Raw genomic sequence first — 23442 nt, 5'->3', positions numbered from 1 at the left:
GATTGGCTCACTGTGTTTTATGAAATACGAAGTCCTTAAAAAGAGAAAAGGAACCTTGTTTTCTTTAAGATTATTAACACTGACTGAGCACACTATATTGTATATTAACAAAATATATATGACACTGCTAATATGGGTTGCCTTGCGGAAAAAGCTAGCTGCCTGGAGGAGGAAAAATGGGGTGGGGGATTCTCACTGTACATTCTTTTGTCGCCTTTAAATGTTGAAGCATATGAGTCAATTACCGATTCAGAAAAAAAATTGTATTTTAAAATTTTAAAGCATTTCATAGGATATTCTGGAAGCTCAATAAATGTTAACTCAAATTAATCCATTTCCCAGGAAAGTAAGTGGTAGGCCCGGAGAGACCACTTAGTTAACATTTTTCTTCAAAGAGGGAACCTCCCTTCATTTAGCTACCTTCTAGAATCATGGCAATATTATATTTTTATTATAATAACATTGTTTCACCCCAATTACTCTTCTCTGAGGCTGGAGGGGCCCATCAGCACACCTTGATTCACAGTTGATTGCCAAAAGCCTCTCTGCGTGCCCTTAGAAGTCAGGTTCATGTTGCTGGAAGCAGGGAGAAAACCTCAGAGAACAACCTCTACTCTGTAGGTTGGAGAATCAGGCCTATATGAGCTATAATTATTCCTATTAATGGCATTAAAGTTGATGTTTTAGGTCTATACAGAAATAACTGCAACTAAAATCAAAAACAAAAGGAGAGAATAAGTGAGAGAGCACGTGTGTGTGTATGTGTGTGTGTGTGCACGCGCGCGTCTGTGCATGCATGTGTGTGTGTGTGCATGTGTGCCATCACAAAAATGGCCCTGAGGTCGACCCTTTGAGTAAACATTCACTTTAGCCTCTGACCTGAACCCACATTGACCCACCCCACCTGGACACTCACAGGGCTCCACAGCAGACACCTTCTTTACGTAACTTGGCCATGTCTTGGCTATAAGATCCTCTGAAAGCACTCGTTGCATTTGCAACTTCTGGATTAATATTGATCCTTAGATGCTTGTATGGGCTCTGATTTTCTATTGAGTCTCCATAAGCCAATGGAGCACGGTCTGTTGAGGCTTCCTTCCCCAGACCCATCACTTCTGCCCTCCTTCTCCTTTCGTACAGCCGTCACCCTGGTCTGGGTCTCCACGCCCTCACCCGAGGTTGCTGTCCTCTCCCTCTCTCATTTAGCTTCTGCTTGCAACTCAGAGGATCAGCAACATGGGCTAAAGGGAAAGGATCAGAGACAGGCAAATCCAGGCCAGACAGAATCTGAGTGCATCACCCTGCCTGCAGAGCTTTGGCGATGGTCCAGCAGGTACCTACAGAAGTGCAGGCACCCATGCCCACTTGGGTCCCCAAGTCTGTCATCCAAGGAGACACAGCAGAGGTAGAAGGATAAGCAAAGGCACCGAGTGGAAGAAAAGGGAGCCTCAGCAGCACAACGGATCTTCCTAATGCTCTACTCAGCATAGAGCCCCAAACAGCTGCAGGACACAGACAAGAACCAACATTGCCTCCCAGCATCACAGCAGTGGGCTTGGACAGGAGGATGGCAAGAACAAGGCAGATCCCAGGACCCAGCCGGCATATCAGTAACAGCAGGAAATCAAAGAAGAAACTCAGAAACACGGACCAAGAAAACACCATGAGGGTGGAAGCAAGGGTGTCATTCAGGGCACATGCCTTCTCTCACTCAGGGCTTCAGCTGGTTTTCTACCTGCCAGCTAATGGGTGTGAAGCTGTCAGGGTGCCTCTGCCCACATCAGCAATGGGTCAGAGACCAAGAGATATACTGGGCTGGGCCTGCTAGTGAAAAGCAAGAGAAGCTACAACTGCACAGGGTTGCAGAAAGCAGTGACAGTTGCCAGCCTGCCATTCTACTCACTCAAAACACTCTCAACAGCTCCACCTACCTCACCATTATCATCATCATTAAACCCAGTAGTGACTGGGCATGCATTACCCATGAAGACATCACCTCTTACCATTCTCCCTGCTCACTATTCTCCAGCCACTCTGGCCTCCTTGGTGTTCCTTGAATAAATGAGGTTAAGTTCCCACCCCAGGGCCTTTGCACTTGCTGTTCCTTCTGCCTAGAAGACTCTCCTCATAAGTACCTTCACAGCATTTTCTCTCTCCTTCCATCTTCACTCAAATGTCTCAGGCTTTCCTGACCACCCTATTTAAAATTGCAAATCCAGGCCAGGCATGGTGGCTCACACCTGTAATCCTAGCCCTTTGGGAGACTGAGCTGGGCAGATCACTTGAGGTCAGGAGTTTGAGACCAGCCTGGCCAACATGGTGAAACCCCATCTCTACTAAAAACACAAAAATTAGCCAGGCATGGTGGCGCTCACCTGTAATCCCAGCTACTCGGGAGGCTGAGGCACAAGAATCGCTTCAACCTGGGAGGCAGAGGCTGCAGTGAGCTGAAATCATGCCACTGCACTCCAGCCTGGGCAACAGAGTGAAACTGTGTCTCAAAAAAATAAAATAAAATAAAATAAAATAGAATAAAAATAACCACCCTAGCATTCTCCCTTTCCTGTGTTATCCTTCATACCATTTATTACATTGACATCCTATATGTTTACTTATGTGTTTGTTTATTATCCTCTTCACCAGAAGCACATGTGCTGAAAGTCAAGAAACTAAAATAAAATAACCACCCTAGCATTCTCCCTTTCCTGTGTTATCCTTCATAGCATTTATTACATCGACATCCTGTATGTTTACTTATGTGTTTGTTTATTATCCTCTTCACCAGAGGCACATGTGCTGAAAGTCAAGAAACGGTAAAACATAGGGAGACTGAGGAGGGCAGATCACTTGAGATCAGGAGTTCAAGACCAGCCTGGCCAACATGGCAAAACTCTGTCTCTACCAAAAATACAAAAATTAGCCAGGTGTAGTGGTGTGTGCCTGTAATCCCAACCACTCAGGAGGCTGAGGCAGGAGACTCATGTAAACCTGGGAGGCAGAGGTTGTAGTGAAATGAGATTGCGCCACTGTAGTCCAGCTTGGGTGACAAAGCAAGACTCTATCTCAAAAAAAAGGGGGGTAAAACAACTTTCAAGAGAGAAAAGGAATGTTACCAGCAAAACAACCAATGCCATTATGCCCTTTTTCTTCTTCCCATTACAAGCCATTTGCCTCCCAATCTTTAACATCTGGACTGAGAGACCTTGTCCTTGAAGTTTTCCTTCGTGGCTCTTTGATTCCCTGGTCTTCTCTTTCTCCAAATGACATTGTTTATTCTGTACAAAACTTCACACTAACCAAAAGCGCCTGCCTCATTGGACTACTAGGGGATTTAAATGAGTTAATTCATGCTTAGAAAAGTACTAGGACAGTGCTCAGTCCTTGTTAAGTGTCTAGGAAATCACAGCCATTGTTATTATTTAGTATATGCATCTTCTATTATATCTACTGATTCGAGTCTTATTTCTATAGCTAGAGTATAAGCAAACTGAAGGCAAAGATCTTATCCTAGATTTTGAGATTTCCCAGAGTACTTAATCCAGGTTTTTAATAATTATTTGACAACCGATTGATACAAAGTATTTCAACTTTCAAAGATTTGTTTGAAAGCCCTTAGAACCTCTATTTAAACAGTGATTCCAATCCTTTACCTCTCCCAGGACTGACCTGGTATGCAAATACAGCAAATCCCTGAAAACGGCATTTATAACAGGAGCTTTGCTATAGCATGAACAGCAAAGCCAAAATACTATACAAAAGATCAAACAAATATTGACTAAAAGAATTTTCCCCAAGGCAACTGTTATAGTCTTATCTTGAACAGAATGTTTGCACAGTTAATTAAGTATTGCTATGGACTCAGCAAAATCCCAGGCAGACCCTGCCAAGCCGCGTTTTACATTCCCACTGCTTTATCGCTATTTACAAAGCCACGCAGGAGTCCCTCTCCTCCTAGCCCCTCACCTATCAGTCCTACTAATGCCGGGTGTGGAATTAAATGATAAGTAAGTCATACACCTTTTATCCGTAGACAAAAGATAATGGAATCTCAGTGCCAAGGATTCCATTTACCTATCCCACGGCAAATATGCTCTGTCATTTCCCTCCCAGAAATCAATCAGGCTGCATCTGTTACTACCTGTTGACTTCTTGGAAATGTACGAAATAGTAGAATCATGTAGAGAGAGAGGTGTTTACTGGTTTCACAGAACATGCCTCTATACACCAGATACTAATGAGAGTTTACTTCCTATGATTACCAACCAAGAAGCCTGCCAGAACACCTCAAAATTGACCTCAAAATCACAGGCTGTTCTATATAGTGAATAAGCTGATTGCTAGCTTACAATGGGTTGTCTAATTATGGAGAAGGTCAGTTATGATGACTAGAAGCCAACAAGAGTCATTCACAACCTTTCTTCCTTCCCTCCTTCCATTCAGCCATTATTTATTGAGCACTTGTGATGATCCAGGCACTCTTCCAGGCACTGGGAATACCATCGAAAATACAATTATCATAGTCTTAGGAAGGTTATATGAGGGGGGAAGGAGATCAATAAAATAAAGAGGCTAAAATTTTATAGTGTGTTAGATATTGATAAGCGCTAAAGAGAAGAAAAATTAAGAAGCAGAATATGAAATCCCAAAGCCCCAGCAGAAGGAATAAACTTGTAGATGGGTAGCCAAAAACATCCTCAGGGAGAAGCCACTATTTGAAGAAAGTGAGAAAGCCAGCCTTGTAGGTTAGTGGGGAAGAGTCTTGCAGGGGGAGAAAATTGAAATGCCAAGGTCCTGTGGCAGAGCATGGCTGGTGTGTTGGGGAACGTTAAGGAGGCCAGTGTGGTGAAGCCTGGTGCTCACTGGGAGACATGGAAGGAATACGCCCCAAGAGAAGCAGGGAGCAAGAACCTATAGTGCCTTGCTTCCAAAACATATGCATTTTTATTCATCACAGAAAAGCCACCTGTTTACCAAATTTTCATTTACTCACAACTCTCCAGCCATTATTTTTCTAAGAATTTATGTATTTCAAGAAAATGATTCACATACACACACACATACACACACACACACCAACCATCCCTGCAATTAAAAAAAAAAAAAAAAGTTGTACAGCTGGCCAACATATTTGTCTGGGGAAAGCTCTTAAGCTTCTATTAATAAAAATGAAAACTGTTCATGGCTTTGAGTGTAAGCTTCTGTAGGACTGGAACCAGGCCTCACACTGAGTAGTGGACACTGCTCAGCACTATGGACAACTGGGCACTCGGTGATGCTGTGGAAAGATGTCATGCTGGCTAAAAATAATAACATGCAGAGTTATAGGAGACAGGAATGTTGAAATTTACCACAGGGACATTTTTTTAATGTGGCAATGCTTCAAAGTCTTTGGCAAATTTAAATGCCAAGCTGGCTCATGCAGTATCCAGACCACACATCCTTCCTGCCCAACCAGCTTCTCAACATAAATAAGATGCTATCAGCCAAAATCTGTGACACAGCAGGGTTTGGGGTGGTACCTTAAGATCTGCTATCTTCCAATTCTATTCAATCCTAACCAACCCAGTTTCATTTATCACAGAAACAGTTTTCCATTACGAAACATTCATAAACAATTCCACCGCAGTGACTCCCCTGTTCTTAGGTATACACAGTCTATGTCGCCAAGGCAAAAAGCACAACTACAAGGCATGTCCTGTGTAACAAAAACTAGTTATTATGTTACATGGATATTTTGTGTAATGATAAGAAAAACTAAAAATGTAAGAAAAAGTTATGATTATTAATGACTAGTCATAATTCTGCCTCCATCAAGTTCTCCCAAGGCCACCCCCACCAGCCCACCCACAAAATGGACAAATTCCTGTGGCTGAGTCTCTTTTCTGGCTCTCCTTGGTTGCAAGTTATACCAAAACTGAAAAAAAAAAAAAAAAAATCTACATAATAAAGAACTTCGGGGTGAGGGTTGGGGGAAAGCAGTTGAAACTTCAGAAAGGTATGGACAGGGAAGTAAAAATGAGTTTTAAGAAGTGATCTGGAACAGTGTGGAACAAGAGACAGACGAGAGAATTTTTAGAAATGTTTCTTAGAAGACCCCATCAGCGAAAATGGTGAAGCAAATTGAGCAGAAGTTTGCTTTTCAGGAAGTCTTGGAGGCTGCAGGCGATAAACCTGGAGTAGTTGACTTCTCAGGCACATGATGTGGGCCTTGCAAAATGATCAAGCCTTTGTTTCATTCCCTCTCTGAAAAGTATTCTAACATGATATCCCTTGAAGTAGATGTGGATGACTGTCAGGATGTTGCTTCAGAGTGTGAAGTCAAATGCATGCCAACCTAGTTTTTTAAGAAGGGACAAAAGGTAGGTGAATTTTCTGGAGCTATAATAATAAGGAAAATCTTGAAGCCACCACTAATGAATTAGTCTAATCATGTTTTCTGAAAACATAACCAACCATTGGCTATTTAAAATTTGTAATTTTTTATTTATAAAAAGTATAAAGTATGGAGACTATATACCCAACTTCCATCTGCGTGACAATAAAATATTAACTCAAAAAGAAAGTGTTACTAATGTTCTCTGAAAGATGCAAATGAAGCTTGAAAATTCAGAAATACCTGTTTGCTACTTTAGTTTCTGAACTGTGTTCCTCTCAATGGTAAGTTGTATCAATTACTCTTGGAACAACTAGACTTGGAGAAAGAGTCTAACTCGTGGACATAAGAAATGCACCAAGTTTTTCATTTAACATAATACATTCTGCATTATTGAGGGCAATGATGTATTCCAAAACAAAGCATGGTAATGTGGCTACAGGAAAAATCATGGCCAGACTTCTCCTGCCCTACCTCAAACACAGAAGCCAGTTATTCCACAAAGGTTAAAAATTACATGCTGATTTCTTCTCAAACTGCCTAAAAAAGCAGAGATTTGGGCAAAGACTTTTCCAGTCTCAGTAAAGAAGCCCGAAAAACAAAAACCTCCATCCTCACAGTGGTGAGGTGTTCCCCACTCACCTTAGAAAAACAGAACTTTCTGTTGAGATCATTCCCTCCCTCTCCCCTCCTATCAGGCCAGTTTGAGAGGAGGGTGGTCACGCATTCTTCCAAAGCAAAAGCTTTTCTACCCTCTAGAAAGTTTTGGTCAAAGAAGATTCACATATAATACAGAATACATGCTACCAGTGAGTAGTCAATTAAATTTTTGTGTTGCACTAAGAAAATAATAAAGTCTCCATTTGGACTGTAAAATAACTATTTGAGACATTAATGATTATACCAGGAATCTTCCTAAATTATATAAAATTTAAATAAAAATTAGAGAAAAAATTTTCTTTTAAGACAAAGATTATCTAAGAGAATTCCCTTAAACCAAAGGAAAAAAGCAAAGACTATATAATATCACTTTATAGCCCTATGAGGATAATATATAATTCCTACAATCAGAAAAAAAAGAAAGTTTTAAAAAATTATACACAGAAAAGATAGGAAAAAATATATATATTTTTCAAATATTATCAATAAATATACTAGAGGGGTAAATTGCTTTTTACTTTTCACTTTTCTGTGTTTTCTGAAGCTCTCATAGCATGTATTAATTTATAATGGAAAATTAATTTATAATGGAAAACAACTTTTTAAAAGATGTTTAAATTATTAAAACAGTCAAAGATTAAAATGTTTATTAAGGATCATAATGTATAAATATAAAATATGATCAGGAAAAAGCATTCACAACTGATCATGCCACCTTTCCCAGATAAACAATTTACATATTATGTACCAGTGCTTCTCAAACTGAAGCGGGCATAAGAACCACCTGGAGAGTGTGTTGAAATACAGGTGATAGGAATAGCAGGCAGCCATAAAAAAATAAGGAAATCATGTCCTCTGCAGGAACATGGATGTGGCTAGAAGCCATTGTCCTAAGCAAATTAACATGGAACAGGAAACCAAATACCACATATTCTCTCTTAGAAGTGAGACCTAAACATTGGGTACTCATGGAAGTAAATAGCTACAATAGACACAGAACTACTAAAGGGGAGTGGAAGGAAGGGGTGCAAAGGTTGAAAAGCTAACTATTGGGTACTATCCTCACTATCTGGGTGACAAGATCAATTGTACCCCAAACCTCAGCATCATACAATATACCCATGTAACAAACTTGCACATATATCCCCTAAATCTAAAATAAAAGAAACCAAGGAATAATAAATAGAGGATTAGAGCAAATGAGAAAAGAGAGGAGGTAGTGCAGAGAAGAGAAGAGGAGGGAGAATGTTGGAGGGTGAAGAAGGAATCAAAGGTAGCATGGAGTATGTTATGCCATATACATAACAGTTGCTCAAAAATATTTATTAAATTTGAAGTTAATAAATGTTTTTGAGCAACTGTTATGTATATGGCATAACATTGGAACCAACCTAAATGTCCAATAATGATAGACTGGATTAAGAAAATGTGGCACATATACACCATGGAATACCATGCAGCCATAAAAAATGATGAGTTCATGTCCTTTGTAGGGACATGGATGAAGCTGGAAACCATCATTCTCAGCAAACTATCCCAACGACAAAAAACCAAACACTGCATGTTCTCACTCATAGGTTGGAATTGAACAATGAGAACACATGGACACAGGAAGGGGAACATCACACACCGGGGCCTGTTGTGGGGTGGGGGGACGGGGGAGGGATAGCACCAGGAGATATATCTAATGTAAATGACAAGTTAATGGATGCAGCACACCAACATGGCACATGTATACGTATGTAACAAACCTGTACGTTATGCACATGTACCCTAAAACTTAAAGTAGAATTAAAAAAATAATAAATTTGAAAAAAAAAGGAAACAAATAATGGTTAATAGAACATAGTGTCTCTAGACACAAGACACAAATGGGTAGCCAAAAATGGTACTGCCCAATCTGTGCCATGGGCCACTGCACTACAGCCCATGAACTAGCAGCCTATTTTTGTAAATAAAATTTTATTAGGGCCGAGCGCGGTAGCTCAGACTTGTAATCCCGACGCTTTGGGAAGCCAAGGTGGGCAGATCTCTTGAGTTCAGGAGTTACAAACCAGCCTGAGTAACAAGGCGAAAACTAGTCTCTATGAAAAATACCAAAAAAAAAGGGCCAGACACAGTGGCATGCCCCTGTAGTCCCAGCTACTTGGGAGGCTGAGGCAAGAGGACTGCTTGAGCCTGGGAGGTGGAGATTGCAGTGAGCAGAGATAGTGCTACTGCACTTCAACCTGGGCATCAGAGCAAGACCTTGCCTCAAAAATAAATAAATAAGTTGTATTGGAACACACAACACAAAAGACCCCCACAGGTGATAGAACCTGATAATCTGCATTTTAACAAGCTCTCAAGTAGTATTGATGCCGCCAATCAACCGGGCTCACTTTGAGTAACCAGGTTTGATGCAGCAGGAAGTAACCAGAGTCTAGCTTGGGTTCTCTCCCAGGAAGCATGCCACGCTTATTCTAGATTGAGCAGAAGAGAAAGTGAACTCAAGATTCCACCTTCTTTCAGAGTTCTAAAGCAGGAGCACAGATTCATTTCTCTCTAATCAACCCTTGGTGATTAAACGCTTAGTCATGTCCTTACTAGGGGGCCAATGAAATTAAGATAATCATGATTCCAGGACTAACGAGCTTGTTACAGCATCTGATGGGACCAGCCTTTGGATCAACTTGGCAGACTGCCTCTGCCCTCCCTAGAATTCTCCATACACTTAGCAAGTCTTTTGACAGTAGTTTTCAAACACACATTGTTTCCTACAATGATTTTGTTGGATGTCTAAGAATAGGAGGTAGTCCATGAATTCAGTATCTATCACTCATAAGGAGACAAAAGAAGGCAGACATACACTTCATGAGCTGCCCAAGAGGGAGGGAGGGTGAACTTCAAAACAGTTCAGGCAGTCCCTGCCCTTTTACTCCCAACCATGCACTCCTCAGACACATCGCAGTCCTCTGGGAATCAATGCCAAAAATCATACTCAGAAACTCCATAAAACCTCAGTAATAGACTGCAGTGCCTAAGAAATTACTCAGGCCCCACTCAAACTCCTGTACCAGGCCAGCCCACCAAAGCACCAGAGGGTGACCATCATGTTTCCTTACACCCTAAGGAAGAAGGTACCTGGCTGAGAGGCCTCCACGTTCCAGGCAGTGACAGCCCCTGAGAGGAACTAACTTAATTAACCATTCAGATGAGCACAGAGAATTCCCACCAGCCTCCAGGTCCCCAAACGCCACATCTGCCATTTATTCCCAGTGCTGTCATTTCCTGCCTGCGGTGAGCTAATTACACGCAGTGGGAATTCTGGAGCTGCCGGTTCTAATGTTTATCTACTGTTAACTTGTTGTGTGACCTCAAAGATATGTCTCTAGTGCCTTTATTTCCTCTGCTATAAAAGCAAGATAAGGGAATGACATGCTTGACAAAGTGTCCTAATATAATACTATAGTCATTGCTATCCTCAAGATGCTCACAGGAATTGTAATTAACATGTCTCTTTTACTGAGGCCTTTAAAGATAACTGATGACATGTTGTCAAAAGTATGGGATCTCAAATGATATTTTCTCTTTTGTTAAAACAGGTTTTAGTGGCAAATGCTACCTATAAAACTGTTGATAAAAGCGGTATTGAATGTGCTTCTTTGTAAATCATTGATTCATTCAAGGGAGTGTCCATAACCATAACTCTAATCATGACTTCATAAGTAGAAAAGATACTAGAAAAGTCACCCTAAGTTAGTTTTCCATAACCTTAATATCCAGCATTGGAAACATAAGCAAAATAGGGCTGTACTTCTAAAACTATGTTTTAGAAGACTAGTTAGTGACAGAGTCTGTGCTGCTATATCAGAAAAGCTGGTTACAAAACATTTTGTATAAAATACAATCAGTATAATCAGATTTTGTAAGTCTATATGGGCATGGAAAAATATTCAATAAATGGTAGCTATTAAATTCCACATCTATCTGCTATGGCCCTTGCCCTTTTCTTCTGCATTTGAGTTAGCAATATATTCCAGTTATAACATATTGTTAATCATTTATGTGTCACAAATTTACTGTGAATTGTCCCAGTCTTTTATATAGAAGTTTTAAATTAAAATATTCAAACTTGTTCGTTTTTTCCTTGCTAGTTGCTTCTTTTGCTTTAAAGCCACAGAAATTGTCGTTCCTGTGCAAACCTAATACATATTATGTTTTCGGCTACTTTTTCTATAATTTGATTTGCAATATTCAACCCTTTGGAATTTATTTCTGGGATACGGCATGTTTAGTGGGTTCTAAATTGATACTTTATTATGTTCAACCCCTGTGTTAAATAATCCTTTCTCACTACTTTATTTTGAAAACTTTAGCTACATGTAGTTGGCAAATTATCCTAATTCACTTTTAAAATATAAGACATAAACAACTCAAAGTAAAAACCCAAATATACATGGCAGCTTTTTAAGAAATCTCAGTCAGACATTATCAACAAATCAAATCATCATCAAGCCATTTCCACCTCAGTGGAGCATCAATCAGCTAAGAATTCCTGTTAAAATCAGTCCTTCCTATTTAGGGGAAGACTTTGACAATGTAATTGTAGGGTATATAAGTATATGGTAGCTGAGTCATCAACTACTGTTTGAATTCAATAGTGTTATGGGGAGGGGCTACTTCTTGGGTGGCAATGTTATTCTGTCCCTGAAACAACTGAAAATAACACCCCTTGGCCTGAAAAAAATAAAAGTAAAGAAGTAAAACTCATTGTTTAATTTGGTCAAGATTTGGCACCATCGTTTTCACTCTACTGATTTTTCCTCCAGATATATTAGAAACCTGACATACACGAAATGTACCATATAAATTTGCACTTGTTAGGTTTCTAATGTCTGCATCTTGCCATTCCCATTAAGATATAAGTTCCTGAAATGCAAAGGCTGTGCTTAATAGGGAAGGAAGGAAGAGAGAGAGAGAGGGAGAAAGGGAAGGAGGGACTTGGTGAACCTTGCAGCTCCTTGTTTACCGAGCCTTGCTTACAGGGGACACTCAGGAAAATCTGCCATTAGACAACTATTTCAGGACTTCAGCCACAAATGATACTTAACCAAAAAAAAAAGAACATGTATCACTGAAAGCTTTCATTTGAATTCATCTCCCCTACTGACTAATACGGACAGATTTTTGCAATCAATTCACACCCTGAAGCACAGGACATGATGATCTTTCTTTTCATTTGCATAGCTACGATTCGTCATTATCCAGCCCTATTTTTTACTCAACAAAATAACATTGCACCTTTAAGATTTCTGCATGTCTGTTCTTGTTGTGGTTATTTTGAATTATGCCTTTTAGAAGCAACTACTTTAAGAAAAAAAAAATCATCACTTCTCAGGTATACATTTGGCTTGATTTTATAACGTAAGCTTTCCTGGGTTCATTTTCCTGTCGCTTTTCCATGCAGGGAAGGAATGCCTGAGAGAGGTTCCTCTGGAGCAACAGAGTTGATGAAGTCCTCAACTTTGTAATCTCTGCTTTTAATCCCTTTCTCTAATAAATGCGCTAGAGAAAGCACTGCCATCATCGTGATTATCATCAATGCTACAATTTACTGAGCATCTTCTAGATGCCAATCACACTGCTACATATTTTACATGTTATTTTCAGTGCTGTTTTTGTTATCCAAAAGATTCTGCCGGGCGCGGTGGCTCACGCCTGTAATCCCAGCACTTTGGGAGGCCGAGGCAGGTGGATCACCTGAGGTTGGGAGTTTGATACCAGCCTGACCAACATGGAGAAACCCTGTCTCTACTAAAAATACAAAATTAGCCTGGCGTAGTGGCACATGCCTGTAATCCCAGCTACTCGGGAGGCTGAGGCAGGAGAATTGCTTGAACCCGGGAAGGTGGAGTTTGCGGTGAGCTGAGATGGCGCAGAGCTGGGATTGCACCATTTTTACTCCAGCCTGGGCAGCAAGAATGAAACTCCATCTCAAAAAAAAAAAAAAAAAAAAAAGATTCTACGATGTTTCTCCTTCCTATCCCTGAAAAAATGCTCAATTTAATCTTACACTTAATTATTAGGTGTAATTTTAGAGATAATGTTTAACTTTTTAACCTAATAAATAACTATCATTATAAGAAATTTGATGCTTACTTTTATAATACTTATATTCTCAAATGTAAAACAGAAAAGTATACCCTATAAGAATGTCTTGCCTGTCCCCATTTCTCTCTTTTCTGTCTGGGAAGAATGGATATGTTTGTCATACAGCATAAGGAATCCAGGGAAAAGGAGGGAGATTATTTTACATGCTGGCAAAAGAATGGTATTTGACTCCTTCCATCACTGCCCCCATCCTCCAAAGCCCCGGGGAATCCAGGAGAACTGAGAGGTAGAGTTACACACCAATAAATACTAACGGGGCTGCCTCCCCCTGTCCTTTCTCCCAGCATTTGTCTAGGGTGACAACTTGAGAGTCAGGCTTGCCTCACAGGGGGCTACCAGGGAGTAGAAAGAAAACCCCAAGGAATCCACCAAAAATGCAATTCCTTCAATTATATTGGAATAGAGTCACCTAAAAACACATATAAACAGACACATACTTTATTACTAAATCTAAACATTAAGTCTTATAGCAATTTACATTCATGACAAACCATGTTCAAGAAGGCACTGCAAGGATCGCTGGAGCCCAGGAGGTCAAGGCTGCAATGAGCTATGATGGCTCCACTGCACTCCATCCTGTGGGACAGAGCAAGACCCTGTCTCAAAAAAAAAAAAATGCACTGCAGCCTGGTAAGTCTGAGAAAGGCTACAGAGCATGCCTGCAGAAACACCTCTGCTCATCTCTAGGCTTTCCATTAAGTATTACTGGAGATACCACCATCCTCACCTCATTCCACAGAGTCTAGATCCAAATCCACACTAGCATATTTTCCCTTCTCTCTCAAAGGCTCTGAAAGCAAGAGAAAGAACACATTTGCTAGGCCCAAAGGTTAAGTTCTAAATGACTGTAGGAAGGTCACTAATTGAAACCAGACCCTTGGGGTACCAAGCATGCCCAAGGTGGGTGTCGAGTGCCCCTCATGGAAGCTCCCTCTGGGAAGCTACAAAGATGCAGATCAGGAGACATTAAATGCAGCCTGTGCCCCATATTGTTGACTCTGATCCTTCACCTATCCCTGTGCTCCTACCCTTTTGGAAGTGACTCTGTAGCTCCTCCTACTATAGGAGAGCAATATAATTCTGGGCTTTGCTGGGTGGGAGCCTGGACCTTAAGAGGATTGCAAGTTTCCTCTTACCCCTGACAGCCGTACCACTGCCTTGGGAAGCTGCCCCAGGATGCCACTGCCCTCAGCTTGGGTCCCAAACTGCATGCCCAGCCAGGTCTCAGCCAAACCCCAGGAAACTCACAACTGCAGGAGTAATAATAAATAATTGTTGTTTTAAGCCACTGTGTTTTACAGTATTTTTACATGGTATTATTACACCAGTTAACTAATACACAGTGTAGGAGATTGCTCATAGAAAATATGATATGTCCCCTTCCCAGAAAAGGGATAACTAGATTTTTGTATGTGCTGTAGTTATGAGAGGTTTAGGTGAATCTACTTAGTTATTGCTCATAACAACCCTACAAGACAGATAGGATTTTTATCCCTATTTTAAAGATACAGCAGCAGAGACAGTTAAGTAACTTGCCCACAGTTGGAAAGTGGTCAAGGCAGGATTCGAACCCCAGTCACCTGGACCTGGAGCTGTTGCTTGTAACTTCTGTGCTAAATGGCCTTGCAAAGTGCCTAGCCCACCTTGCCTAACCATTTGCTGTGGGTTCCCATGCCCTCTGGATAACATCTGACCTGACCAGCACTAGTAATTAGTGCAGTAGTCAAGGCCCTGCATAGCTCAGTGCCTGATTACCCTGTCCTGACTCCTGCCCCCTCCTCCTCCTCCTTCTCCCTCCTTATCCCTCCCTCAAGGCCTACTTCAACCATGCTGAGCCTACAGTTTACCAAATCCACCAACTCCCTCACACCTTTGCACCAGCCACTCCTGCCTGAACCACCTTTAGGTCACCTTCTGGGACACAGGCCCAGGGAAAACTTCTGAAGGAACCATTTCCTGTCCCAGGCAAGTGCACAGGCTGCTTTATTCTGAGTGTTCTCCCAGGCTCCAGAAAGTTCTCTACAGAGCACTAAGGACTCCAGGCTGTGGCTGTCTGCTCAGCTCTTTTCTGAGCAGGATGAAAGCCCCTTGAGAGCATGGCCTAAGACCTGTTCATCTTTCAGCCCAGGGTCAGCAGGGTGCCTGCTCCCATAGTGAGAATGCAGTAAAAACTGGCTACATTAAAAGGCAGGTGAAAGGAACAACGCCGTAATGAAGAAATGGATACGGAGACAGGAGATTTGAAATTTCATTTTAAAATAACCAAGTCTTCATTTCTAATAACGTTAATTAAACTGCTCAACACCCCTGGGTCTCCAGCTATATATTCTTCAGTTGGAATCCTTCTTTCATAACGGTTTCCTCTGCCAAGCCTTTCCTTGCAGGCTGATGTGTTCAACAGAATGCCTTGGGACAAGTGACAAAAGGCACTATATTGGCTTGGAACCATGGAAGGAATTGAAGGCCTACTTCCTAAACATTCACTCCTGGCAACGCAAAAGTCCCTGTACTGTGCTTCCAAAGGAAATGGAGGAAAGTGTGTGGCACAGGAATGCACATTAAGGAGTGAAAGGAAAAGATTCCCATGACAGGGAACAGATAGGTAGGGACTTGATATGGGGTCGAAAAGACTTACTTAACAGGAGCTAGCAAGTGACTCATGGGGAGGCCCAACCCTCAGAATCCTGTGCAGCTGACAGGTGGTTATTACTGCCATGCCCTCAGGCTTCCCTCAAAGAGTCAGGGCTCCGTGGCCTGGCAATACCTACAGAGAGCTGAACAGGGCACAAGATGGAGACCGTGGCTGCCCTCAAAATCTCACATCTCCAGGCCTCTTACAAGAGACAGATCACAATCACGAAGCATAAAGGGAACTATATCCAAGAACAGTGAAATGGACTGGCTGGGCACTGTGGCTCATGCCTGTAATCCCAGCACTTTGGGAGGCTAGGGCAAGTGGATCACCTGAGGTTAGGAGTTCAAGACCAGCCTGGCCAACATGCTGAAACCCCACGTCTACTAAAAATACAAAAATTAGCTGGGCGTCGTGGCAGACGCCTGCAATCCCAGCTACTAGGGAGGCTGAGGCAGGAGAATCGCTGGAACCTGGGAGGCGGAGGTTGTAGTGAGCTGAGATGACATCACTGCACTCTAGCCTGCGGGACAAGAGCAAAACTCCGTCTCAAAAATAAAATAAAATAAAAGAGTGAAATGGACTGTTTCTAGAGTCAGAGGCTGAGACTCCATAAACACAAATTCCTGTCCCAATGACAGCCTCATAATCACTAATGAGCAGTGTTTCTGTTGCTGAAAACACACATTCCTTGCTTGTGTTACCTGAGAAAGATGGGGAGCCCCAGAATAATGGATGCTTCTTGGTCTCTTTTACATTAAGCTTGGACCAAAATGCAGAGTTATAGACAACTGAATATAAGAATCAGAAGAGATCTTTGAGATCAGGGCACCTAGTAGTTTTCACTTTGTTCAACCAAAAGCTTACAAAAGCATAAATATAGGAGAGGAAACTGAGACTGCTCCCATTGGAGTGTAGGGGCCAGGAACCCCAGTTGTTGGTGCAGGGACAACCTCTGAGACGGCTTGATGGAGGCTTGGGAATTTGGTTGGAAAATCACGCATTTAGTCCAAACCTGCATTTTGCAGATATGAAAACTATGGTTCAGAGGGCCAAGGCAACTCATCCAAGGTCACACAGTCAGAAGGCAGAAGGACCAAGAACAGAACTCAGGTTCCTGGCTGCCAGTCGAAATGCCCTTTCTTCTACATGTTGAATGCCACCCATTTCCTAGGAATGGACCTCCATACTTTCCCTGCCTCGGTCCCCATTAGCAAGTCCCAGGCCACTCTAGGGCTTAGGCTATGGTAAACAGTAACTGAGTAACAATACGTCTTACGGATGCATTCATCACACATCACAGGGAAAGCTCTGCTATGACCACCAATCCCCACCCCAGCTCACCCCTGACATGGTCAAATAATCAGAGGCTTGCGATGACCTGCAACTTTCTCAGGATCCCCTTTCCACCCCCTTTCCTCTTCTGTTGCATTTCTTACAGCACTGAATTAAAGGACTGCCTGCAATGCTGTAATTCTTCCATTTGCTGGGTTCGTCCCTACACAGTATTTGTGTTTGGTTTTAAAATGCTGTTTGCTCCACTTTTAATTTCCTTTTAGAGAGCTGCAAGAGAGAAGCCAACATTTAATCGTAGGGACTGGAGGGGACTTTACAAACCGCTTACAAGGCAAAAATAGAGTAGTTATTTTCCTATTTCAATTCTGATTGAATTGGCTGCTGTATCATATGCAGTAAACAATGTGAACCCGAAAGCATTTTTACATCCTTATCTCACCCTTTCATATAATCAAAAGAAAAAATGCACTGTAATAAAAAAAAAAAGTGCAGGCCAGGGTCAGGGTGGGAGACTAGAACTTTGTATTTATTTAAAAGTTAATTAAACTTGAAAGGTTTGTGGAGACAATTCATTTTCTTTTGTAGCCTGAGACCATAAGTTTTGCATTCCATTTTGCCAATAGAATAATAAAAAGTAACCTGATGTTATTTTCATCCTAATAATAAATAATATATAATAAAACTAGAATAAAGAGTTTCTTTTTAAATAGAAAAGTAAAAATGAAAACACAGGAGTCATACAAGTCTGAATTGACTTATCAAAAAACTACATAAATCATTTTAAGGTACGACCTACGTAATTGCTTTACTTTCACTCTTTTCTGGAAAGATGACTTTGCAGTAAGCACACAGGTTTGACTTTGCAGGCATCCTAGTTAATCCTCTGAATTGACAAATTTTAAATAGATGGGGTATGCTCTTTACAAAGAAAGTTGAACATACAACTAATAAGAACAGGAAGGACCCCCAAAGCTTTTGGGTAACTCAGATGTGGAGTCGGATAACGTACCCCTCCTTGTCAGTTCCTGGTCATAAGCATCTATGGACAATGCTGAGTAGTCTTCGCAGGTGAGGAGAAGCAGGAATCCTAGACGAGTCATATTGAAGATGAACGCATGGCTGGTGTTAGATTACCCAAACCAGACACAACAAATGGAGCCAAGAGTGGGCTGTACACAGATTGCCTCCCTACAGAGGATGTTGTATGTATGTGTGTGCATGCATGTATGTGCATGCATGTGTGTAAGATAAAACATTTCAGAGAAATAAGAGTTACTGATGAGAGAGAACAAGAATTGTTAAATAAGGTAAGCAGTTCCTCCTCTTGGAAAATGTGGACTTACTGGAAAAAAAGATTTCCAAGGCTCCAGTTCTACAATTCTTTGATTCTACAAGGTAGAAAGTGAATCTTCCAACAGCACATTGAGACCCCAAAATCCTGATGGTGAAGCCCACATTGGTCACCTGTTTCCTTCTGACAGTGGTTACTCTTTAACGGAAACCACTTGCCAGAATATGAAACTTCCTAATCCCTGTGTGTCTCCCCTCCATGAGCACCCTGGGGTCATGGCCTGTGTTTCATTCATCTTTGGGATCCCAGCACAGTATCTGAAGCATACAGTGGGCACCCCAAATTGTGGAAAGGCAGGATAGAAGGCAAGTACTTAAATTTTATTCAAAATATTGAATACTTACATATTGGATAATGTTAGTCAAACTCCTTGGCACCTATATGTTACATGAATATGTTCTTCAATTTCTTTTCTAGTAGCCATTATGCCAAGCCTCCCTATGCACAGGACAAAGGAAATATTCCCTAGGAGAAATCACCCCGTACCTCCTGCTCTATCACTCAGATTCTTAAGAGTATAAAAGTGATCATAGAAAAACAGCATAAATCACACTTGCCATCTCACTGATCAGGAATGTCAGACAGAACAAGACAAGGATGTTGCTCTCAGCACTATGTGCTGTCTTTTCTGGCAAAGGCAATTAGGCAAGGAAAAGAAATAAAAGGCATTCAGATTGGAAGAAAGAAGTAATACTACCTGCATTTGGAGATGACATGATCTTGTATGTAGAAAACCCTAATAAATTCACCAGCAAACTGTTAGAGTTAATTGACAAGTTCAGCAAGATTTCAGGATACAAGATCGAAACACAAGAATTAACTGTATTCCTATGCACTACCAATGAACCACCCCCAAAATGAAACTGACAATGTCATTACACTGCATCAGAAAAGATAAAGCAGGAATCAATTTAACAAGAGAAGTGCATAACTTGTACGCAGAAAATTATAAAACATCATTGAAAGGAATGAAAGAAGACCTAAATAACCGGAAAAGCATCCCGTTTTCATGACTGGAAGACTTACATTGTTAAGATGGCAATACTCTTCACATTGATTTACAAAAATCAGTGCAACCTCTAGCACAATTCCAGCTGGCCTTTTTGGTAGAAATTAACAAGCTCATCCATGGAAATGTAAGGGACCCAGAATAGCCAAAATAACACCGAACAAGAAGAAAAAAGTTGGAAGACTTATACTTCTCAATTTCAAAACTCTCACAAAGCAACAATAATCAATATTTTGTGGTACTGCCAATAAGGACAGATGCACAAATCAATGGAACAGAATTGAGAATCTAGAAATAAAGCCATGTATTTATGGTCAGTTGACTTTTGACAAGGTTGCCAAAACAATTCAATGGCAGAAAGAACACTCTTGGCAACAAACAGTGCTGGGACAACTGAGAAGCCACATGCAACAGAATAAATGCGGACTCCTAACTCATACTGTATACAGAATTGACTAAAAATAGATCAAATATCTACATGGAAGAGCTGAAATTATAAAATTCTTAGAAGAAACCTATGTGACCTTGGATTAAGCAATGGTTTCTTAGATGTGATGCCAAAAGCACAAGCGAAAAAAAGAAAAAAAATAGATAAATAGGACTTCATCGAAACTAAAAACTTTTTTTTTTTTAAATAGGGTATCACTCTGTCACTCAGGCTGGAGTGCCGTAGTGCAATCATGGCTCATGCAGTCTCAAACTTCTGGGGTCAAGAGATTCTCCAGCCTCAGACTACCGGGTAGCTGGAACTGCCGGTGCACGCCACGATGCCCAGCTAATTTTATTTTTTGTTTTTTGTAGAGACAGAATCTGCTGCATTGCCCAAGCTGGTCTTGAATTTCTAATCTCAAGTGATCCTGCCACCTCGGCTTACTCAGGTTACAGGTGTGAGCCACTGCACTGGTCAAAATTAAAACCTTTCGTGTTTCGTGTTTCAAAAGATACTACTAAGAGAATGAAAAGACAGCTTACGGAATGCAACAAAATATTTGCAAATGTTATATCCAATAAGGGTCTACTATCCAGAATACGTAAAAACAAGATAATAACTCTAGAATAAAAAGACAAAAAAATCTTAAAATGGCAAAGTATTTAAACAGATATTTCTCCAAAGAAGATATACAAATGGCCAGTAAGCATATCAAAAAATTCCCAACATCATTAGTTATTAGGAAAATGCAAATTAAAACCACAAAGAAATATTACTTCACACCTACCAGAATGACTATAGCAAAAAGATTGACAAAAAATTCGTCAGCAAGAATATGGAAAAATTGGAACCCTCATACATTGCTTGTGGGAATGTAAAATGGCACAGCTGCTTTGGAAACAGTTTGGCAACTTCTGAAAGGTTAAACATACAGTTACCATATGATGCAACAATTATACTCCTAATTGTATATGCAAGAGAACTGAAAACATTCCACACAAACACTTATACATGAATGCTTACAGAAGCATTATTTTTAATAGTCAAAGTGAAAACCACCCAAATGTCCATCAACTGATAAATGGATAAACAAAATGTGGTGTATTCCTACAACGGAATATTATTCAGCCATCAAAAGGAATGAAGTACTGGCTTATGTTATAACCTTGAAACCATTATGAACCTCAAACCTTGAAAGCATATGCCAAGTGAAAGAAACCAGACACAAGAGACCATATATTGTAGGATTCTATCTATATGAAATGTCCAGAGCAGGCAAAGGCAAATCCATCAAGACAGAAAGTGGATTAGTGGTTGCCAGGGAATGGGTGGAGGTGGGAACAGGAAGCAATTGTTAATGGGTATGAGATTTCTTTTTGGAGTGATAAAACCCTTCTGGAATTAGGTAGTGATGATGGTTGCACAACTTTTTAAATATATCAGAAACCACTGAATCGTATACTTTAAAGAGGTAAATTTTATGGTATGTGTATTATATCTCAATTAAATAATAACAGTGAGATACTTTCATATACTATTGGTGAAAATGTTCAGTGATAGAACTTCTTGGAAGAGAGGTTTGAAAATGGGTATTATATTTGACCCAATAGTTCAAATTTAAGAATTTAACCTCAGTAAATAATTAGGAATGTTACAACTTTAGCTGTAAACACATTCTCTGCAATGTTGTTTATAGTATCAAAATATTGGAAATATCCTAAAGGTACAATGAAGACTTTGTTAAGCTATTTATGGTACATTCATTCAACAGAATACAATTCAGTCATTAAAATTATGTTTATGATATACTGTTAACAAGACAAGGAATATAAAAGCACAATGTGCAGTATGATCCTATTTTGTTTTTTTTAACTATGTATCTATCTTACCTCCATATGTATGTATGTATGTACGAATGAAAGGTATGTATCTATCATACCTCCATATTATAGAAATCATAAAACTATTCTGTCCAACACTGTAGCTGGTAGACACATGCGAATATTTAAATATAAATTAATTAGAATTCATCAAAATTAAAAAATTCAACTCTTCAGTTGCACTTTCCACATGTCAAGTGCTCAATAGCCACCCAAGAACAGTGGCTACTGTATGGGGTGGCAGACAGCATTTCCATCAAGGCAGAAGCCTCCATTGAAACAAGCCAATAGAGAAGAATGGACACCAAATGGGCTTATGGGGGCTTCTCATTTTCTTCTCTTTATGTTTATTTTCCCCTTTTTCTATAATTATTTTATTTTTTTAAAGAGTCAAGGTAAACTAAAACAGGGAAGAAGGGACTCAAAAAGCACTCACGGGCATAGTCACCCACTTGGCGTGCTGCAAATTGAGCAAGTCCCTTCAATCTGGACAGCAGTGGGGCTGGTGTTCATCATCTCCTTTGCCCAGGCAACACCTCTGCACCCACCGAGCTGTGGTTGGTGGGGAATAGGGAGTAGCCCCAGACAAGACCACAGACTCCCAGTGTCCTTACCTGAAGTTCAGCAATTTTCCATGAATAAATTCTTCTCAGGTTGTTGCATGTCTTTGATAGATTACCAGAGTGATAAAATGGCTGCTTCTGTTCATTTTGTCCAGATTTATAGTAGCTTTCAGGGAAAGAGAACTTGCTGACCTCCTCATTTGGCCATAGCCAGAAGTCCTGACTCCTAACATAGATTTAAAAAATAATAATCCTGGAAAGGCACATGGTTCACACCTGTAATCCCAGCACTTTGGGATGCTGAGGCGGGCGGATCATGAGGTCAGGAGATTGAGACCATCCTGGCCAACATGGTGAACCCCTATCTCTACTAAAAATACAAAAACTAGCTGGGTGTGGTGGGGCTTGCTTGTAATTCCAGCTACTCGGGAGGCTGAGGCAGAAGAATCGCTTGAACCCAGGAGGCGGAGGTTGCAGTGAGCCAACACTGTGCCACTGTACTCCAGCCTGGCGACAGAGCGAGACTCCATCTCAAAATAATAATAATAATCCTAGTATTGTATGAGGCTTAGCAGAAAAGGCACTCTCAAACTCCCAGGTGATAAAATAAATTAGTTCATGCTTTCTGGAGGACAACATGGGAAATATATATCCAAAGCCTTAAAAATAATATAGCCCAAAGTGCTGGGATTAGGCGGGCAGATCACTTGAGGTCAGAAGTTCCAGACCAGCCTGGCCAACATGGTGAAACCCTGTCTCTACTAATAATACAAAAATTAGCAGGGCATGGTGGCACATGCCTGAAATCCCAGCTACACAGGAGGCTGAGGTAGGAGAATCGCTTGAACCCAGAAGGAGGAGGTTGCAGTGAGCCAAGATTGCACCACTGCACTTCAGTCTCGGCAACAGAGTGAGACTCCATCTCAAAAATAAATAATAATAATAATAATATATAGCCCTTTACTCACTTATGTCATTTCTAGAAACTTATCTATTAAAATAATCATGGGTGTGCTCAGAGATTCAGCTACAAGAATGTATATGACAGAGCTGTTTATAATAGCAAAAAGCTGAATTCTAGCTGAAAGTATTGCA

The 23442-nt window shown here is 40.7% G+C and overlaps 1 protein-coding gene and 1 pseudogene across 7 annotated transcripts in view; one reads left to right on the top strand and one right to left on the bottom strand.

Moving 5' to 3' along the window:
- LYPD6B (LY6/PLAUR domain containing 6B) overlaps nt 1-23442 on the bottom strand; it is a 176109-nt gene that overhangs the window by 139765 nt on the left and 12902 nt on the right. The gene's annotated exons all lie outside the window — the stretch shown is intronic.
- On the top strand, nt 6108-6443 carry LOC101131058 (thioredoxin-like; annotated as a pseudogene).

Source organism: Gorilla gorilla, chromosome 11 (assembly GCF_029281585.2).
Source record: "Gorilla gorilla gorilla isolate KB3781 chromosome 11, NHGRI_mGorGor1-v2.1_pri, whole genome shotgun sequence".
Lineage (NCBI taxonomy): Eukaryota > Metazoa > Chordata > Mammalia > Primates > Hominidae > Gorilla > Gorilla gorilla.
The sequence above is the reverse complement of the archived record's forward strand: the minus strand, read 5'-3'. Positions and strand labels throughout refer to the sequence as shown.